This window comes from Lepisosteus platostomus, chromosome 5 (genome assembly GCF_059453375.1).
Source record: "Lepisosteus platostomus isolate fLepPlt1 chromosome 5, fLepPlt1.hap1, whole genome shotgun sequence".
Classification (NCBI taxonomy): Eukaryota; Metazoa; Chordata; class Actinopteri; order Semionotiformes; family Lepisosteidae; genus Lepisosteus; species Lepisosteus platostomus.
In genome coordinates this window covers 13,542,100-13,549,796 of record NC_142615.1, presented here as the reverse complement: position 1 = coordinate 13,549,796, position 7,697 = coordinate 13,542,100, and the positions used below count along the sequence as shown (strand labels likewise).

The following is a 7,697-nucleotide window of genomic DNA, read 5'->3' as shown; positions in this document are numbered from 1 at the left end:
GCTGATGTGTTAGCAAGTGCTGTGCTGTGCCGAACCCGGAAACTACCCCACGCAGTTGAGTTTTATCTGTACACCACTTAGGTAATCTGAATGAAATAACAGAGCAGTACAGAACACCCAGTCAGGAGCTTATGCAGCGAATCATCTTTAACACGACAAGAGAAAAGGCACCCTGCACAAAAAGCCTGATTTAAATCACACAACCCTGGTAGAAGTCGAATCGACAATCTTATAAACCGAAATCAGACGCGTTATCCATTAAACCACTAGCCCGTCACGTAAATGAATTGCACCATGGTGAGTTCTGCGCCGCTACTAGTAATACCCCCACCCCCATCTTAAATTTTAAGTGAGAAACGTATTTTCTACATTTTTGTCAGTTTTAAAACTAGGAGTATACGGCACTCTGCACAGTGTACGAAGTAAATTACTTTCGCAGTAATTAATTAATTTATTATATTTATTAATAAAATAATAATATAAATTTACTTCGTACACTATGCAGAGTGCCGTATACTCCTAGTTGCGGCACACATGATATATACAGTAAAAAGCCTCAGGCAGTGTTAGATGTGTTTTCGACGTTATATATGCGTTTATTAATGTCGTCGATTTTACGGTTGCAATTCGACATTGATTATACGTCGCGGCGACGTATATATACGTATAGCTGTATTTTCGCCGTGAATATACGTATATTCGACGAATCACTGCCCACTGGGAATAGGTTTATTCCATGCTGAAAAGAGAAGAGAGAAATCATAACGTTTCAGCTGTGAAACCTTTTTCAGGTTTGTTTTCTCTCTTCTCTTTTCAGCATGCAATAAACGTACAGTATTACTTGTTCCTTTGCAGATACGAATGCTGACGTAGCTACATACCTGAATATATTAAACGTTTCATCTATATGATCAACATAATGTTCTCCTGAATAACTACTCGAAAGAAGCCGCAGCTCAGGTGTTCGAGAGATTTGAAATCGGATCGGTGGATTTAGAGTCCAGACTGCGAACCGACAGCTGACACATGTCTTTTACAGAACCGTTTTGATTTTCTCTACTTTGTCCCCGTAACGTCATTGTCCTGCTCGCAGCCGAGCCCGACACACGGTACCGTCTGGTTTCTGTCGCTGGGCGGGTCTGTGTGGGTTCTAATGCCCCAGTATTATGACGGGGACACTGGACTGTAAACAGGTGCCGTCCTTTGGCTGAGACGTAAAACCGAGGTCCTGACTCTATAGTCATTAAAAATCCCAGGCCGTCTCTCGAAAGAGTAGGGTAGTAGTGTAATCCCGGCATCCTGGCCAAATTTCCCATTGACCCTTACCAGTCATGGCCTCCTAATAATCCCCATCTCTGAACTGGCTTCATCACTCTGCTCTCCTCCCCACTAATAGCTGATGTGTGGTGAGCGTTCTGGCGCACTATGGCTGCCATTGCATCATCCAGGTGGGGCTGCACATTGGTGGTGGTGGAGGGGAGTCCCCATTACCTGTAAAACGCTTTGAGTGGAGTGTCCAGAAAAGCGCTATATACATTTAATATTATTATTATTATGTAAAATGCAATACAAATATCATGTTTGATAAATGTAAAAACTGATAAAGCTAATGCTTTTTTCAGGGCTATATCTACTTTAAAAAAAAAAGAGAAGTCTGTCGCGATTGTGAAATTTGGAGAACATGCACCAGTGGGTGCCTTCACATCTCTAGCTTCAGTCTCGCCTGTAGCTGCAAGAAGGTTAAAAGCGCACAAGTGATCTGTCTGGCGATAAACCTTTCCTCGATCCTTTGCGGACTTGTAAAACTGTTCATGATCAGAATAAAAAACGCTCACGCTAATACACAAGCACCCGTGTCTCGCCAAAGCTGACAAATAAACAGACGGAAAAGCCGCACTGCACGTGTGAACAGGGGAATGAGCGAGCGAGCGGGGATAGGTCGCCTCCTGAGCTTGAAAGCTTACAGCACCTGGTATTCCCAGGCGGTCTCCCATCCAAGTACTAACCAGGCCCATCCCTGTTTAGCTTCTGAGATCAGACAAGATCAGGCGTGCTCAAGGGGGTGTGGCCGTAAGGGAGAGCAAGGCTCGCTGGCACCCTTCTTAAAAAGAGGACAGCTCCGTCACCTCTTTTACGACGCTGCTTTTTTTCCCTTGCGTTTTTCTCTTCTTCCCACGTTCTCTCTCTTCACTGCCTTCGTCCCCGCTCAATTTCACTTCAGCCTTTCACTCTTGCTTCCTTCCAATGAGGACGGAGCTGCGGGAGAAAGGGCGCTATAGAGGATCGCTGTGGAGAGCTGCTGCTGTGCTTTGACATCTGAGCTCTGTGGAAAATGATCTCAATACAATTCTGAAAAACGCGACTCCCCGAACGCCAGCCGAACAAGTCTCCACAGCCGAAGCGCTGTGTCTCTTTTCAGCTGGCGATAAACCTTTCCTCGATCCTTTGCGGACTTGTAAAACTGTTCATGATCAGAATAAAAAACGCTCACGCTAATACACAAGCACCCGTGTCTCGCCAAAGCTGACAAAGAAACAGACGGACAAGCCGCACTGCACGTGTGAACAGGGGAACGAGCGAGCAAGCGGGGATAGGGCGCCTCCTACGCTTAAAAGCTTACAGCACCTGGTATTCCAAGGACGTCTCTCATCCAAGTACTAACCAGGCCCATCCCTGTTTAGCTTCCGAGATCAAGTGTGCTCAAGGGGGTGTGGCCGTAAGCAAGAGCGGGGGTCGCTGGCACCCTTCTTATAGAGAGGGCAGCTCCGTCACCTCTTTTACGACGCTGCTTTTTTTCCCTTGCGTTTTTCTCTTCTTCCCACGTTCTCTCTCTTCACTGCCTTCGTCCCCGCTCTATTTCACTTCAACCTTTCACTCTTGCTTCCTTCCAATGAGGACGGAGCTGCGGGAGAAAGGGCGCTATAGAGGATCGCTGTGGAGAGCTGCTGCTGTGCTTTGACATCTGAGCTCTGTGGAAAACGATCTCAATACAATTCTGAAAAACGCAACTCCCAGAACGCCGGCCGAACAAGTCTTGAAGTCTAATAAGTAAATTGATTCTTAAAATGTAGAGAGCTTTGCAAAAAATATATTGGTGCTTTAAGATAATATATTTTAAGGATGTAAATGCTGTGCTACAGTACGCGCAGAATTTTAGAAAACAGTGCATCAACAAAGTACACTGTTTAGGTTACTTTAGAAGACAATGTACCAAAACAATATATGCTGTCTGGGTCGTTAGAATTAGCTGAAAGTAACTGATTAGCTTTGAATAACAAATCTAGTGCTTCTTCTCTCGCTTTTTGATGTAATCTGTTTTCTCTTAGGGAAAGGGGAACTTTTAGAAGGGACAAAGCGCTGAGCTTTTTTACAGCGCAACGTCTTTTAAAAACCCTGTACTGCTTGTAACAAATTGAGTCTCTGGTTGCACTTTGCGAAGTGGCAGCAGGGCTTGCAATATTGAAATAAAGACCTTACTCAGGTGAGAACTCTCTCTTGTGGCTTCCTTGATAGTTCCATGACAATTTGGGGGCTCGTCCGGGATCAGAAACCTGAACGCGAACGGCTGCTGAAACTCCATCCGGACCCTGACAATTTTAGCAAAATTGGACGAACCTCGGAGGATAAATTGTTTATCCTTCCAGAGATGCGTCTGGAGAATTGGCAGCTGTCTGACGCCAGTAAGTGATCCTTAAAAATTAATAGTTTGAGAAGCGAGCCACAGGGGTGTTCTCACGCGGGTTTGATGAGTCTGGGACTCATATAAAGAACTTATCTTAACACAGACGTGTGGTTTTTGCTCTGCGGAGTAGTTGATGTGATAAGGTTCTAAGTAAGGCACCGATCGGTAAAAATGGGAAATTAAAATTCAAAGATGAAAATGGGACCGAGCAGTCCAGCAAAAGTACATGTACGACAAATTCAGAGAAACAATTATAGCCTGGGTTAGAGTAAAAAAAATGTTTTATGTTCATGAACTGTAAAGCTAGGGTAATAGGTGTAAGGGAACTTGCACATAATTTATATATGATAATTAGGGGCCCATAACTATGAAGGATCTTTGTAAGTGAATCAGAATGGACAGAGGAAAGTTGAATTAGGAAAAAGAAGTTTCCTGAAGAAGGGGAAACTTAGAAGAGAAGGAGAAGAAAGGAAAGAAAGTGAATTGGAAAACTTATGTAATGGAAAGAGGAATCACAGAAATAATGGGAAGCTTCAAAAAAGACTAGTCTTGAAACTAAAGAACAGCAAGCTGCAGCTAAAGTCATGGCCATGCCTTCTAAAAAGAAAAAGTCTCCACCGAAACTAGAAAGCGGTCCAGAGCCAAAGCTTTTTCACTTGTTCGTGAAATGCCAATGTGCACTTTTACAGGTCCAGAAGGAACTCCAGCATATGTACATTGACATTGGTCTCCTAGTGAATTATTTGCATTAGTTAAGTCTTTTCCTAAATTGCCTGATGACTGTAAAGAATTTCGAAGAAAGGCAAGCCTTGTTCTTGATTGTCTTAAGCCTAATTACAGTGACATAACCTTGTTGCTAGATTATATTGTTCCTAAAGGTTTACAACATCCTCTAAAAAGGAGGAGGCAGATTGGCGGATACGTGACCCAAATGATGAAGAAGTATCCATCTAAATTAAACCACACGGACATGGAGAGGAAAAGTTAGGCGGCCGCTTCTAAAAAGAGGTAAGGACTCCTCTTTTCTAAAAAGTCCCTTGTCCTCTCCATGTTGCTGTGGTGCTGAAGCAAGTACAACAGAAAAATGAGTTAATGGTGTATGTGTTTTTAGATGCCTGTTTTGTGAAGGTGGGGTAGAAAAAAAGGGATTGCTGAAGGAATAGCGTCTCGCCCTGCCCGTGCGAAACAATCCAGGTGTTGCATCCTGGTACACGACTGCAGTACGGCTGAAGGTAGTAACTAGAACTGTACTCGCAGAAGAGCCGAAAATGGTAACTCGATTCAACTGTGTGTTTAAAGCCAGGATTTGGAACCTGGTCCGTGTTCCTGAATTGTGATAGTTCGTCAGTTTGTCTCGACTGGGGGGTTCCGCGGGGCGCGTGGGAGACGTGAAAATGGTTTGGTGTGAAGAAAAAAAAAGGTTTGATTAATCCAAAGTGAAACTTAAAAGAAATATGTCAGACAGAATTTAGGCTGAACAGGAATGTAGAAAAGTGTATGAACATTTGGATAAAAATAAACAATATTTAGAGGAATATTTGAGAATTCAACAGAATATCATAGATGAGACGCAAAAATCCCTGATGGAAAAGCTAAAAGCAATGGCTGAACGAAACGAAGTTATATATGCAGAAAAAGAAACAGCAAAAGAAGAAATAGAACGCCTTAAGAGAGAATCTAGGAGAAGGGTGGGAATTAGTGTGGAGATTTTTGAAAGAGCATTACCCACCGAAAACTGATTAGAGAAAAGTAACAGCATGTCAGCAGAAGGAAGTGAGGATGTTTCAGATTTTACAGAAAGGTTTATAGCTTTATGGATAGTATACTCGGGGTTAGCCGATGAGAAGGAAGTGAATGAAGATACTTCCACAGTAATAAAACAAATTTACTTGAGTGGGTTAAAACCTGATGTTGCCAAGAATGTACAACTATGCTTTCCTGATATTACGGACAGCGGAGACAGATTTGATTTAATAACTCGCGAAGCATGCATGCAGAAGTGCGAGCGCTGCAAATGGGAGGTAAAAAGACTCCCAAGGAGGAAAAAAGGGAGCCGCCAGTTTGTCTAAATTATTGTGCGACTTTAATGTTATACCGAGATATAAAACCCCAAAGACAGATCTAGTAAACCCCTCTGTAGCCTTCCTAAATTTATCTCAGGATTTAAATAAAAGTGAAATAATCTTACAGTGTGCAGTAACTGGGGGACACAGGAGCACAGCTGTCCTGTTTTTAGACTAAAACAGCATAAAGATGTGATATAAAGTTTTCTAACGGGTCACAGGAGGCTACAGGAGAAGGGGTGCAAGGGTTGTGTTTAAAGCAAATATAAGCTGTCACAGTCTGCTTGGGAAAAGATGTACAGTTTCAACTACTGATGTGGGTGGGGGACACCCCAGACCTATTTTAGGCCCAGACTGCAGCATTTTATAAGGAATTACTGCATGAAATAGCATTTATGTAAACTAACTCAATAGAGTTATGTGATATTGTGATTGTTTTACCGAATGAGGGAATCCATAAGGCCGGGCTACTCCAAGTATTGGATCTAAAGAGGAAAAAAAGGAGTATAAAACCAACTACATGATAAAGCCAGGGTGAATGCCTTCTCAGAACGAGCTTGTCCAGTGACGTATTGGTTTAAGGGGGGTAGTGCAGTCTAAAGACAAAATTGCCTTGACCCCTGCAGCAGAAACCGTTTTTGATGTTTTGAAACAATCTTTCTTGCAGACACTGGCCCTGGACTGTATTCCCTCTGTTGTAACAGAAGAAATAAGGTTCTTGATCCCGAGATGAAGTGAAACAGATGAGTTTATTGCATGCAAGGAACAATAAAGCCGAAGTCTTGTTTCCCGCAAGAAACAACAAAACCGAAGTATTGTTCCACGTACTGTTACAAACTTTTGGGTTATATAGTGTTTTCTTCTCCGTTTCTGACGTCACTCGGTCTGATGGTAAAGAGGGGGGTTCATGGTATTTGGCCAGTTTACGATGTTCTGGGCAAATGGTCAGTTTAACATTACACCCAGGGGGGTTCCTAGTTTAACATTACACCCAGGGGGGTTCCTAGCTTGCATCTGCAATCCTTATCAGTTAACCCCCTTTCCTGCCATAAACCCCAGCTTGTGACTTAGAAGTCTAAACCCCCTACAGAAAGGATTAAATTCAAACCCCCGTCTTCACATCTTTCTTCATTCCCCCCTTATAAAATATGGCATACGTCAGTGTAGCCTATTTTTATACATACAATGTCAGGGCAGATCTTTCCTTTCTTGGCGAACAGGTATGTATTGCCATGTCATTGTACGTTCCACGGTTATAGCAAGATGTGATACATGTTTTTGTGAATGTGATGATTACAATTATACATATAAACAATACTACTCCTACAGATAAACACTATAAAAAGGTTCCACCCCAGGCCCCAAACACAGACTTTACCCAAGGCCCAATTCCCCAATTTTCAGTATAATAGTCCTGATATTTCTGTCCCTCATTGTAAATGTGTTGGGCCAGATCTGAGATGTGCTCAGAATTATCAGGAATATATGTGCAGCATTCAGTGCCAATTACTGCACAAGTTCCTCCTTGGGCCGCCAGTACATAATCTAAAGCTAGTCGGGCCTGCATGGCCACTGTTCTGAGGGCTACCATCTCATCATTAACAGCCTTCAGACTAGATGAGGTAGACTTTGCTAATTCTTCTAAAGTCGAGGCCATTTCAATTAACTCTCGACTCAGAAAGTTCATGCCGGCTTGTGGAAATATTATACCTAAATAATATTCCCAATCAGCCAATTTTCTTTGTGGTCTGTGGTTAGGTCCGAAGGGGCTGTGGATTTGAACATGGATATGAGGAACCACATATCCTAAATAACATGAGCCAGACCACTGGGCTGGCAACCATGGGTAGGCTCGTTTTCCACAAATGAAAGATGTTCCGTTTGGCGCTCCCCATGCCTCTGAAAATAAGAAGCTTATACCGAATTGTGGGGTGTGCCGATCCCATCCTGGA

At 43.0% G+C, this 7,697-nt stretch overlaps 1 pseudogene; it reads right to left on the bottom strand.

Moving 5' to 3' along the window:
- Positions 1 to 1,957: 1,957 nt before the first annotated feature.
- On the bottom strand, positions 1,958 to 2,076 carry LOC148663760 (5S ribosomal RNA; annotated as a pseudogene).
- Between the last annotated feature and the right edge of the window lie 5,621 nt (positions 2,077 to 7,697).